The following is a 13,785-nucleotide window of genomic DNA, read 5'->3' as shown; positions in this document are numbered from 1 at the left end:
AAAAGTACTTATGGCCTTTGTAACTCTAAAAACAGATATGCTCCCTATGCACTTCTTACTATCTCAGTAAGTGCTCTTGCTCTGTTGTACAATGAGTTTTGAAAAATCTACCCCAAATTCAAATTTGTTTGTTTGAATAACATTGTTTACATATTAAAGACTAAAACTATTGGGATTTAAACTAAACTATTGAGACTTAGGGTGAATCTGCTGGTATTTCTCTATAGCAATAAACATCAATTGCTAAACACTAGTTTTTGCTCATGGGTTAGGGTTATAGTACTATATAGTAATTCCTGTATTCCATTTAGCCTTGTGATGATGAACTGTAATTCACTAACACCATTGTTTTTAGCCTAGCATTTAGGAGAAATTTTGGTTTACCCTCTCGGGTTTTATGGCATTTAACTGCTCTGATAAAGCATGCTAGAGTGACTGATAAAACTGACTTTTGGTGGCTAATTCAGAGGCCTGGGATTTTTCTTGCAAAGAAATCTTAAACCCCCTGCTCACTGCTGATCCAGAAAGTGCTTTAAAGCTCCTATTTGTCTGGAGCCAGTAACTCTGGTTTTATGGAGTAACCGTAGTTTGAGTCCTAACAAAATCAGTCTTGGTAACAGCCACAAATTAGGTGGGGTTTTTTGTGTGGGTTTTTTTGTTTGTTTGTTTGTTTTTTGGGGTTTTTTTAAGTTCAGTTACTTTGTAGTTGGATCACTTAGGTACGGGCTAGAGCGATGCACCCTTGAATCCTCTCAGCTAACAGAGAGAATTAAAAGTAGGTCTACAACATTCAGGCTGAATATTGAACAACTGAACAACTGAGTAAGGGAGGGTGGAACCATCACAAGCAGCTGTGCTTCTTATTATGCTTTTTTCCTTTTCTTGTGATGGAGAGGCTTAGGCAATGAGCTGGGCAGAAAGGATTAGGGAGATCAATTCTACCTGAAGGAAGACTCGGTCTTGTTGTCTGAGGTGAAGCTCCCAAAAGTGGGGGCTGGTATGCTTGTTACCTGTGGTTGTGGAGGCAACACCACTGAACCCAAATGAGTTTTTCCTCTCCAGGACTGTTGGTGAGAAGCGGTGCCTCACCAGGGAACTGTCTCGCACATCCTGTACCTGGCCTAACACCCCTCAACCCCATTAATGTGGTTAATAACTTGTGAAGGTTGTCGCTGTCCTCACTGTGCCTTAAAGCTGTGCACCATAAGCAGCTGTGACTCTGCACCTGATTATCCTTGAGCGGCTCAGCTATCTGTGTATTGGGGATGGTAACTTTGCAAGCTGTCCCAAGCTGTGCTGTCCTGACTTGTGAATTAGAGCCCTAACTCCTGTAGAGAGAGGAAGGATGACTCCTTTCCTTCCCTTCAGTATTTCTTGTTGATGAGATTCAAAAGATCCTTACTTCATACGCTTGTTTTAATAGTTCCTCTTTTTAGTGCCTGACTCCCCTAGACAGGTAGAGGGAAGCATGTGTCAATCTGGCGGTGTGCTTCACTGTGAAGAGTAGAGGACATGACAAGCTTTCTTCCCTGCCATACCAAACAGTGGGTATTCAATATGACACATCCACACGTCAAATAGAATGATATTTAGTCTAAAAAATGTGAGAGTTCTAAGACAATTCATATAATGAAGCTGACGATAGACTCTAAATACTAGGCACTTGATATCACCTTGTGGACTATTTCCTAGTGGAAGTCATGGTTTCTATTGCTATTCAAATAACTTCTGTTAACTGCTGACTCATCTTTAGTTCCACTATGTGCATCTAATTGCTTAAGCATAAAAATGGTTTTAGTAGCACTCATTTGCTATGAAAGGCAAACCTAACTAGAATTCCTATGTAATCATCACAAAATCAGAAATATCATGTAAATTGAGTATTAAAAACATATTAAGAAGTGTTTGCAAGACTATAATAGTGATGCATTCTAGTCCCAGCAGGCTTCTTTCAGTGAGATGAGAGTTGCAAATTAAAAGACATTTGCAGCTGGGAACTTCCTTTTCAAATAGCTGTAGGTCACTGTGACATTTGAAATGGTTGCAAAAAGCAGTGAGACCACAGTCACTGCACACTGACAACCCCCCCACACACACACTAACACCCCCACATAATATTTCCTTGAGAATTGGCCCAGCTTTATGCCCGATAGCCCTAGCAAGCTTCAGAGCTATAGGACTGAGGTCAGTTAAAAGCAGAGTTGACAAGTTTCACCTTAGCAAGGTAAGTATATGACTCCTGTGAAACATTTTTGGAAGAGAATTAAATGTAACAACTGCAGTTATCGCTTGCCTCATTTTTTTCACCGATAAGGTACGGTATATTTATTAGAACCTGAAACATGTTATGCAAAATTCAAGTTATACTATTGACAATGCTATTAATGTCTTGTTGGCAAAAAGGGGAACATGGCTGTTAATCTAAACTGTTCTATCCTGCCATGCCCCCTCCTCTGCTAATTAAAAGAAAAATAAAAAGGTAGTAATGTTATTTTTAATTGTCAGAAGACAACATTTCTTTTAGACTTTGGCCTTTTTTGTAATTAGTTGAGTATAATCTTAGAATATAACTAGCAATAACTAGTTTCTCTGCTGTCACAAGTGTAGTTATGCAAACTGCATTTGTCTTGCTGATGTTTGTATTGGGGTTCTTTAGCATATCCAAATATTCCATGGCCTCTTTGTCTAGGTGAGACAGATGTAGAGAACAGCAGCACTGTATGACTGTATTTGGGGATGTCCTGCCACAAGCAGACCTGAGAGGAAGGAGGAGTCATCAAACTCCTATGGGAAGATGGCAAGGAATACTCTGCCAAAAGGCAGAACTCTGATTCACTTACTGGAAGGTAACTATGGTCAATTAGTACCCCAAAAGAGGAGGATTAACCGTTATCATGAAGTGCTAGTTATAACTGTGTGATTAGCAGAAACAAAGCCCTATCTGGCAGCAGCTACACCAGAATTTGGAGACAGGTTGCAGTGTGGATGAGGCAGTAATGAGGAGACAGTGATGAGGCTTGTTGGAAGTACTTGGGCATTCCTCTTCTTTTTGTTGCAATGCATATGCTGCCTGCTACCCCTGAAATTTTCTGCCCCATACTTTGGACATGGAATTTGGGTAACTGAGTAGCCACCTAAACTAATGAATATTAAAATACAAGGAAGGGAAGAAAAGAGAAGACAAAAGCTGAGGCACTCAAGTATTTTCCTGATGTAGCTGGTCAAAGCTGCTCTGCAGTCAAGACCCTGTAGCAAGGCCTCTCCAGAAGTTAGGCATCCGTGTCTCGTCCACTGTTTAGCCTGTGCGATGGCAACCCAAACCAGCTCTTCCAGGGTTCTGTTTTAATTCAGCGTTTCATTCTCTCTCTCCCCGCCTCCCTTCTGTTCCTTATGCAAGCACTTAACTGCCTTCCACATGTCAGAGGCCTCCATCTATCCCTTCTGTTACAAGTTCTACACATGCCTAAGGGCTGAGGCCCTGAAGTAAGAAAGATTTTCCCTTCTTGCTTTATGGACCACACCTCCAGCCTCACCTTGAGATAAGATTCAAAGTAGCTCATAAGCCACAGAGCAGACTTTGCAAATTTTGAAGAGCAGAAATTTAGGCACCTTCAGCATTAGGGAGCAATTCAATTGCAGTTTTAAAAATATTGGCAGTATCAAAATGGTATTGCGGCACCTCAGACATTTAAGGCACCTGGCTGAAAGATCCACTTGGACTCTTGTGAACATCTCTGGATTTGGAAGCAACAAAACCGAGAGCAGTGGGGAAGTGTGCTAGGAAAATAAGAGACTATTTTGGCTGATGTACTTACTAGTGATGCCTAGATGTTATCCTATGCCAAATTTTCAGGGCTGGTAATCATGCCTTTTCCAGCACTGATCTGAGTATAGCTAAAAGAGAACAAATACCAAACAAGGGGGTGTTGGCTGCTTATTTTTACAACCACTTTCTAGACTAGAAGGGTACTTTATACCTCTGTGACTGATTCTGCATTATTCTTACCTATGACAAATTTAGTGTTCTCACACGCCCTTTGCAGGAATGTTTTTGTTACCTACTGGTGGTTTCAAAAGTGACTGTAAAAGCAAGGAAAGCATTTGGTAGATGCTGTTATTATTAACATGAAGGCTACACGTTAGGGTGTGTTTATTTTAATTATTTCTTCTCTTTCAAATCCCTCTACACCTCCCCTAACCCTATTCACAGCCTAATCTCTGTGCCCTTTTACAGGGAAAGCTCTACTGAATTCAGTGAAGCTCACTTAAAGAGGCCATTTCAGCAACATTATGAGAGTTTCCAGTATTTATCTTTACATACAGATACATAATTATGGCTCCCTTCCTTACCTCTGCTGTTCTTAGGCAACTTTTTTACAATATTTATTAAAAAAAAAAAGATATAGCTGGCTTGAGTTTCAGCCTCTAATCAATAGTACATTAATACTTTCCCATGCAGTTTGCCCCATTATATCTCTGTGGCAGTTGAAGTTTTAATTGGCGAGTCTCCTTGTATTTATCTGCTCTGTACTGCTTATGTGACACCTATGATATCTGGGCATGTTCTCATACAATTCACAGAGGTTTCTTTCAAGTTTTTGTCCCCAGTCACTATGGAGAAAAAGACAGTAAAAAATCTGCTTAGAACAGAAGTGAGTTTTGTGGGGGGGAAGGGAAGAGAAGTTTTATCCCTGGAAATAAAAGCAATGTGGCATGAAGGTATTTGTAATATGGGATCCTTTTAATGAATCTTAGCCACTTAGTTGACTGAGACATTAAATTGGTCTTCCCCTAAAGTAAGTAATTAACTTTCAACACAGAAAATTAAATTGCTTAAGATTATTACACAGCTATCTGAACAATACTTCTAGTGTCTTGTTGCTTTTATTGCTTTTTTGCCCCTGGCATTTTGTATGTAATCATCCAGACACCATGAGACATATTTATTAAATACATTGGGGCCCTTCGCACAGTTCAATCTTGTTTTATCTAATCTTATACAATATGCAGTTACTGTAGCCAAATGATAAATAAGAGCACAGTTAAGACAGAAATTTTAGGCAAAGTCGCACTGTCCCAGATTCCACAGTCAAAATAGCATGTACTCCTAAAATAAGGTACATCTTTAATGGGAGAGAAATACAGACTCCTGAGTTTACCTTAGTAGGTATTTCGTTATTAGGCCAATCATAGCTGCTCTCACTACCTTGAAGAAAGCTAGCTTAAGAGCAACTTCTGTGCCAACACTCACAATGCTGTCAGAGCTCCAGCCTGCAAGAACTCCTCAGTGTGGGGATCAGGTCTCTCTGTGTTTGTACAGTGTCTAGCATAACACGTAGGGGTGGTGTGTGTGCACAAATGTAATGTCTTATGGCATTTCCACAATAAAAGTATAAGTAGTTTCTGGAGAGGCGACAAACCTATGTTTGAACAGTTTCTACTAGGCCCCCTCTAATCCACCAGAACATCATTTCTAGTTCTGGCTCTGGCTAGGCTGTTTTAACGACATCCTGTCTGCTGTATTCTAGATAACAAGCGGTAACCAAAATATTCCAAGGCTGCCTCATCCTTTATTACGTCACAGCTTAGTGACAATAGGAGACAATTGTACCTTGTTTGCCAACTACGCACTGTGCTGCATCTTGCATTTTGGCTTGCAGTGTCATTAGGCTGCTAATCACTATTTTGTGACGTTGTCTGCCCAGCTCCTCCATGCAGCTCCTGGCTACATTACTTGGACGTGGCATCACAAAAACCCAAATATGTATTGGCACCTGCTGATAACTGTTGTTCAGAGGGAAGACCTTCCTTTTGCCACCCAGTGGAACATCAAACCTGCAAGCCACTAGATAAATGCCATTATCCATCATGCTGGCACCCTAGAGTCTACGTGCTTATGACCATAGCTGAGCTGCAGGCCCTCCAGCAGCCAGGTGGGAGAGCTAGCTTCCCATCTCAGCAGGTGGCTACTTGAGTAGCAGCTGGGCTTCCACATGTGGGTGCTATGGAACCAAGAAGATCAGGGCAAGCCTCTCAAACCTTTCCCCTTGTGGAAGTGCTGAGGTTTCTGCTGACCGTTTCAGTCATGCATGAAAATTAATGTAGCTGTTTAAGGTTGTCCCGCACTGCCTAGAGGTCTGTGTTTTGGTATGCCTGCAGCTGTGATGCCCCCTCATAGACCTCATGTTATATTCAGAGGTCAGAAATTGTGTCTTAAATGAGCTCATCTCATCTCATGCAGCTTCTACCATGTCCTCCTACACCAGTTGTAAGAGAAATCCATCTTATGCTGGGGTCCTGCTTAGGCATTGTGCTTGAATGGACAGAACCGAAGCATGCATACAGCTGGAAGAGAGAGACTCAGTTAAATGTGTCAGCTGGATAAGACCTTCCACACAGAGAGAGGGGGAAACAACGTCTGAACCGGTTCCTAGCTCAAATTAGCGAGCTGTAAGAGCTGTCAGAGAGGTTCCCAGAAAGCCTCACACTTAACTCAGGTAATTACAGCTGCATGTGGCTATGTAAGCATGAATCATAGGTGAAAGCAGTGCCGAAACCTCAGCAAGCCTGGTTTTAGATGCCTAGGAACTGGATCCAACTACATTTTACCGACCTTACTGCAAAGACATCCTCAAACCTTGCACTAACCACTAGCCACAGTACAGCGTATGTTTGGCACTTAAAACACTTGGGATTGGAACAAATTGCATTGGCCAAATTCTAGTCTACCTCCTACAAGTAACTCCACTACTCATACAAGTTTGACAGGCAAATATTGGCTCAGTGCCTGCATCTCCGTTTTTAACAAGGAAAGACCTGTTTCTATCTTATAGCACTTGAAAGGGACTTCTGTTTTTTCAGAACATGGGAAGATAAGTAAGGTAACAAATGACTTCATAATCTACTAATGCACCATAAACATAAACACCCAGGTTTTGCACAGGAGCTTGAAACTTTTAGATTTCATTCCATACTGAATTTAGGTTTTGAACCCTTAACAGAAAACTGTACTTTCCCTGTCCAAGTTGCTTAGGCAGTCAATTGTCTGGAACCCTTTTTAATTTTTTCTGGAAGATTCAACATGTATCTGATGTTCTTCTGGGTTGAGGTGAACATCTTAGCACCTATTTCTAACCTAGAGCCATGTGTAGTCTACAATGTGACGATGTCTTTGTGTGTCTTGTATCCTGCTCCTCCGGGGGCTGAATTCCATAGTCATACTCTGAATGTGTTTAGCGAGTGTGGACAACATTGAGTTAAGCACAAGCACAGTGGCATCTCATGCAAAATCACAATTAGATAAGATTTGTGACTTTTTAGTTATAGTCTAGTATCTAGAGCTTACCTACAGCAAGTGGAGACCTGGCTGCAGTTTTGTTTTGAGCTTGAGAAGGCTCAAGGCTCTTTTACTAGAGGTTGTTCTAGAAAAAACTTTTTCTACTCTTCCTGTTGAAGCTCAACTATTAAAGAACTATGACATAAAGAACTACTTGCTTTTTTATGTAGGGCAACTGTTCTATCTGGGGTAATGGAGAGGCAGAGGTAAGGTGGTGGTTTCCTGATTTTCTCCTCATTAAGTTTGGATACTATGTTCTGCAAGGACACAGGGAGCAGGAGGAGGATCTCTACACTGCCCTTCCACTCAGGTCTAGAGTTGGTGAATTTCTCTGGGTTTTGAGAACACCCAGGCAATGGAGGCTTGACTGAAAAGCACTCTTCGCTGACCCTCATCTACTGGCTCCTATGATACCTCTGTGTGGACACATCAGCCACATCACCAACTGCTGTCCTGCTGTCACAGCCGGGCTGTCTTTTCTTTCTTCTTGTGAACTTTGTATCATTTATTGCATAAACACTAGTTAAAAAAACTCATCAAACCGCAGATGGCTAGAGCAAACCAACTAGATTCAAGTCCACTATACATCCAGGGGAGCATAAGCGTAACCCCTGTCACAGCTGTAACTATGAGGCTGATGAGGCCAAGACGTGTGCAGGCAAGGGATGAACTCCTTCACTGTGTAACTTAGCAAGCAATTGCGCATCAAAAATTTCCCTGGCTGGGGAAAGGTCACAGGGCAAATCTGGACCTGCCATTTCTGGTAGAATAACTGAAATGCACAGCCCTTAAGCTTTGTCTTTCTTGACCTGACCCCTGTTCAAACAGCCCTTAAATAGCCAGCAGATGGATTGCTGAGGGCCTATACAGCAGCTACAGTGTAGGCCTACAACATGTGGAAAATCGTGGAAGGCCTCCTCAGACTCCTAGAATATCCTTCAGGGGCAACGTGCCTAAAGCAGTGTTCCAAGCTTCAAGCACAATTTAGAGGACTAGCCTTTGTCAAGCTTAAGGAGCTTAAAAAGGTAGTTGTGTGGGAGTAACACAGGAACATACCAAGTCTGTGCTAATTATTAAGCTTTCTTCTGCTCAGATTCATATCCAACATTGTCCTCAGGCACCAGTTCTGCCAATATTTAGCTCCCTCTCAGCAGAGTTGTTATGCCATGGTCCAAACACACGAATATGTGGGTCTCCATGCCTTTAAACCATACTGCTTTTCCACACATGGATATTCCCTGCCTTAATCTCCCAAATAGAGTACCTCTCTGATACAGGAGAGACCTTCAATACAGTCCCATTATACTAGCCTACCATAAAGGAGAATTACAGAATAACAGTCAAGTACTGGGTAGAAGGGAGGTGTGCATATGAGTGGCTGCATGTGTAAAGTCATGCATTCATGCTGTCCTGTTTTCTCAGATGCAGCGCTTAGGGTTTGTAACATTGCAGTCAGCTGCGTAGATCTGTCAATGTTTTTACAGCATACTGCGGGAGAATTCATCTGTCCCTACCCCAGATCCTGGCAGAAGCAGCATGGGTATGGCAAGTCATTAAAGTAAACTAGTTCTGGCTCCAGATTTGTGGTTCCACTGGTGGTAAGGCATTGATCCAGTGTTTTACTCTCTGATGTGTGTTTGTGCTATTCAACAAGCCTGCTTGTTTGCAACTCTTCTTCTTTTAAATTTACTCTGGAATCAGTACTCTGAGCCTACTCCATACCCCAGATTTGTCCATTTTCACCTGTCTAACCCAGAGTCAGCCCTTTGCATATCTACTGTGTCCCAGGCATGCAAATTTACAGATATCCTACTCTTGGCTTTGGTGCTTTGCAGTAAGCACATTCCCATTCTCTGGGCACATTTCTGTACTACACTCCAAGCCTGTCTCTTCTCAGCTTTCTAAGCCAATTTCAGCAATGTCAGTCTGTGCCATATTCCAAGCCTTTCATATTCCCAGTTTCTTAGTTATGTGAATCCATAGAATGGCACAAGATAGTCTATTCACAGTTCCCAATCAAGTCCTCAGAGGTGCTTGTGATGCTGAAGTAAGCAGTCAGAATATACACAACTGAAATACTTTCTGGTGCAAGTTGACATATGATTATGGAGAAGAAAGAATTAGAAGCAACCAACATAGTCTGATACAAACTTTCTGGGCTGCCATGAAAGAGAAGTTGTGGTACAAAAAGAAAATCACTACACACTAAAGGAAGTAGATACATTATCCTAATAGGAAAGAAAAACAGATGCCTGCATAATTAGTATATAGGCAATAATTAGCACAGAAGTTCAACACAAAAGCTATCACTATAAAGGAAGACATTAATACTGTTATTAGTTATCTTTTGGGAAAGATTAACAAAGGTTTAAATTTGTTTCAAATGTATTTGGTGAAAAAAGAGAAAGATGAAACAAAGGTGCTTTCACGATCCCTTTGCTGAAAAGGGAGCTTTTGAGATTCAACAGGAAGCAGTTAGAATGTCAACATGAAAGGACCGATTGATCAGGGAAGAGTGCAGAGGGGCTCCTGTTAAAGAGCCAGCTCAGGAAGCCTCTATGATAGGCAAAAATAATAATGACAGAGAGCGCAGACCAAACGTTACAGGGGGGTTTCTTAAGCGATCGGAAGCCATAAGAACCTAGTGATACAAGTCAGAAGGAGGCAAACTAGTAGTAGTAGAAGTTGGTGGGGGGTTTCTGAAGGAAGGATAAAATTGAGATTAATAAAAGGATCAAAATTCTTTGCATGTGGCTCAGAAAAAAAGGCCATATGGGGAAGACAAGCTGAGTGGACAGATGAAAGTTAGTGTTATCAAAAGGGAACCAAGATTATTAGTGTCTTCTGATAGCAGTGAATAGCAGAAATGAGTGCGCTGCTGAGAGAATTGTAGCAGAATAGTGTGGCATCAGTATGCATGACAGATGAGGAAAGCTACTATTTTTATCTTTTCTACTTAAGAATCCCAAATTATTTTGTATGCTGTGATACCTTGAGGCGTGGAGAAGTTCCCGATCTTGAAACAAGATGCCAACAGCCAAATGTAACTGCTGGCATTCATAATAGCTAGAGGAGAAAGGTTAGCAAGGGATGGAACGAGAGAGTGATATCTGGCTGAAGTGAGAACTGTATGTTTAGGAAGGCACTGGCTGGTTATTTTCTGAGTGGTAAGGTGATGGGAAAAGCACCCATAGAGAGCAAAGGGGCATGGGATAAGCGAGCCCAGGAGCAGAGACTCCTCCCCAGTGAAAGAACAGAACAGAGTTCAGTTTAAGTGAGACAAAAGAAACTGAGAAGGAAAAGTCAGATCCAGCCATGTGTCAGTTCTGCTGATTCGCTTCATTGAGAAGTTGACTAGATACTTCATACGAAAAATAGTCTGCATGTATTGCACTCCTTTGTGGCCAGTTTTAAACATGTGGCACCAGGACTCTGGCAGCCTTCTTAAAGCAAAAGTGGAAAACTGCCTAGAAATCAGAAGTTTTGTTATCCACAGGGCTGGCACAATCTACTGAAACTTCCATAACTGACATGCACAGAAAATAATTAAAAAAAATAGCACCATTATTGAGTTAAAAATCTAGTAAGGTTTCAGGTTCCTTTTTTTCCCTAGCTTTTTCTACCTAGCAAAACAGGTGTATAAATAGAGCCTTCTCTTTTCTCTCTAATCAGCAGTGGGCTGTCCTTTGTGTGCTGCCTGATGTGAGGAGCCGGGCTGAAGGACCGGAAAACTGAAGGCAAAGCTTTGCAGGTGGGAGGAGGGGGGAGGGAGGGAGAGAGAGAGGGAGGTGTGCCAGCATATGAGAAAAGAAAGCGAGGGAGGGAAGGGCAGCCTGTGGAGCTCCCAAAGAGGCAACAGCCACAAGGAGCAGCGGCTGCAGAAGGGCACAACTCCTGGAGAGGGAGCAGCCAGGGAGCACACCATAGGGGCTGTGTCTGGCACACGTGGGTCAGGATCCAACTGTGACCTCCAGCAACTGGCGTGAGAGAAGGTGACAGACTTACCTGATGGGGACTGCACTGCCCTGTTTCTTACTCTTCTCTCACTTCACCTCCTGAATCTTTTAGAGTCATATTTTGTCATCCTTACTCATGCAGATTCATTCCTACTCTGAAACCAACACTGCAGATTTGAATCCAGATAATTGTACAGGCAGGAATGTGTCATACAGAGCACTTAAGGATAAGATTCTGACCTAAAAGCAATACACAGGACAATTTACTACACAAAACAGTTTCTTGTTGATAGTTTTGTTGTCAAATGCTGTTGCCACATCACTGCCTGACTATGACTGGGACTCTAGGCTGGTTAGGACTATTTTGGTGTCACTGCCCTTCAGGAGCAGTAAGACCTATACCTCCAGTAAGGTCCTACAGGATGGAGCTGCATGTAGCTACTGAGTGAACTAACAGAGCTCAGGAGAGGGCAAATGCCACTACCAGGGCAAAAAATGCTAAAGGTGACTGAGGGCCTAGATGACAAGTTGTTCCTGCGGACACCCTTGGGTAGAATTCCTCACATATATAACAAAGTTCAGCAAATAGTATTACTGAGGTGGCACCCAGATCTGAATCAGGTACTGCCTGTCAGCATTCATCTGCAGAGGACCTGTGAGACCTGGGGCTTCAACAGAACAACTCCTCATCCCTGGCTGACCAAACAGTTCACCTGCCAGGCTCTGCTGGCTCTCTGCTCCCTTCTACACTCCCAACAAGAACAAGGGCTAATCTTGATCGAGGGGAAGCTACACAGGCAGCTACCGCTGCCCTTTTTTCAGGATAAGGGAAACAAGCTGAAAAGCCACATAGGAGCTGAAATAAGAATTGAAGAGTTTCTGGCTCTGTGCCCTTTGGCGGTCATAGAAACTTCTTTCTGATGAGCAAGGAAAACATTTGATTTACATAGAAATATCGTTGGCAAGAACAGGAAAAAGACATGCTATGTGATGAATATGGTTCTGATTACACTTTGAAAGTTTGCCTGAATGGAGCAGTAGCAGCAAAATAGCCTTGCTATTTAACCTACCCCCTTCCAAACTTAAAATAAGGCTTTTCTGCTTAGCCAGATATTAAAATGACTTTTCAGGATTAGTTTAGTCATTTCCCAAGGCTTTTCTCTCTTTACTAAGAAAACTTTTGCCCTGCATATTAAAACAATGATGGGTGAAAATCATCATCATCAGTCACCCATGGATCATCTCCTCCTGTTTATTCAGACTGTTTAGCCACTATCTTTTCCTCTCCTCATTACAACCATCACTTTAACAGCAGACTTGTATTCAATGTTACAGAAGCCCTTTAATGATGACTGATGAATGTGAACAGAGAGAGAAACTACTTTACAAGTATTTATTGCACAGTACTATTGCTACAGTAAGCACTCTGTGTTAGAATGTGTGCAGCAAAAGCCATAGAGCTGAAATTATTCACTGATCTCCACTTTAAACTCAAACTTCACATACTTGAGACAGCCCATTTGTGGTCTGAGTCCGAAGGCAAAATACTTCCTCTTTGTGTAAAAATTATTTCTTGCTCAGACTGGAGGCATTTTGTTGTTGTCAGTGTTCCTACTGTTCTTTAATCTATGGACTTTGTGGATGACAGGACAAAACAGAACTTTAGAACACTATTTATTTTGGTGCAGATCACTGAGTATTAGAAGAAGGGCTGGCAAAAAACAGCATCCACGTTCTGGACCTGGACCATTTGGTCAGGATATGAGCAAAGAGTTTTCTCATTTATTTGCCTAGTCATAGAGAGGTTTCAGTTTCTCAGGCATTCTTTTATAAGGGCACCATGAAAAACATGTCACTTACCAAATCACCCTGACTCACTGACTCTTCAGTTCAAAGTTTCATCTATTACATATCTGACCAGTCTCACTGAAGTCCTGTTTCATGGCACAGCCAAGATCTCCACTTTGATTGTAAGTCATGACCATGGTATTGTGCAGTCACAAGATGTAGCTAACTAGATCTCCTGATAAAACTATTAATGTGACCTTACAGCTATGAGTATTTATTTCCAGAGAAAATAATGCAAAAGGTAAATATCAATGTTGCTGCATGTGTTGTTCAGCAAAGGCCAAGGAACAGAACACAGAACTTGTTTCTCTTTTCACACAGATCCAGTTTAAGACCTTAGATTACCAAAGTAATCTATAATGCATTAAATATTCCCCAGCAAAGCTTCATACACATGTATTACACTGCCATTCTGCTAAACATTCTTAACCTACACAAACACTTCTTCCACAAGCCTTATTTAAAAGTTTTCCATCGAAACCCTGTTGGTGGTGGGCAGCTCATTATCTTTCTAAACAGATTAGGGTTCTTTAATACAAAGTTTTTCGTATAGAACTGAAAACTAACATAGCCACATCAAATCTAGTATATGGTGATCACACCTCATAAAACAGGAAGTCATATTTCATGAGTGCTATTTTCTGA

This window comes from Dromaius novaehollandiae, chromosome 2 (assembly GCF_036370855.1).
Source record: "Dromaius novaehollandiae isolate bDroNov1 chromosome 2, bDroNov1.hap1, whole genome shotgun sequence".
Classification (NCBI taxonomy): Eukaryota; Metazoa; Chordata; class Aves; order Casuariiformes; family Dromaiidae; genus Dromaius; species Dromaius novaehollandiae.
The sequence above is the reverse complement of the archived record's forward strand: the minus strand, read 5'-3'. Positions refer to the sequence as shown.